The 358-nt window shown below is 30.7% G+C and overlaps 1 protein-coding gene across 1 annotated transcript in view; it reads right to left on the reverse strand.

Moving 5' to 3' along the window:
- ATRNL1 (attractin-like 1) overlaps positions 1 to 358 on the reverse strand; it is a 739,312-nt gene that overhangs the window by 331,184 nt on the left and 407,770 nt on the right. The gene's annotated exons all lie outside the window — the stretch shown is intronic.

Genomic DNA, 358 nt, shown 5'->3' on the forward strand with positions numbered 1-358 from the left:
TTTCCTCTCTAGTTTCTTTGAAAATCTCTTTAAATCCACATGATCAGTTTTCCTATACAAATAAACGTATGTCTGTGCCTGTATACACATTCCATTGGGAGTTACTTACTTGTTTTGCTTTACCCACTTCATTAAGTATCAAATTATCATCCAGATTTTATACCTCCATAATCATTAACAACAAATATCTAATAAGTGCATTACACTCAACCAGTAACTTTAGAAAAAGTCTTCTGACCAATAACATTTTATTTGTACATAAATCATGATAAAGAAAGATAAGACAAACAAAGCCTCCATGAATGAACAAATAGCACATAGACTGAATCACTAAGATGTTTGGAAAATCATGTCCAAT

The sequence above is a fragment of the Propithecus coquereli genome, unplaced genomic scaffold (assembly GCF_000956105.1).
Source record: "Propithecus coquereli isolate 6110/MARCELLA unplaced genomic scaffold, Pcoq_1.0 Scaffold84, whole genome shotgun sequence".
NCBI classification, from domain to species: Eukaryota; Metazoa; Chordata; class Mammalia; order Primates; family Indriidae; genus Propithecus; species Propithecus coquereli.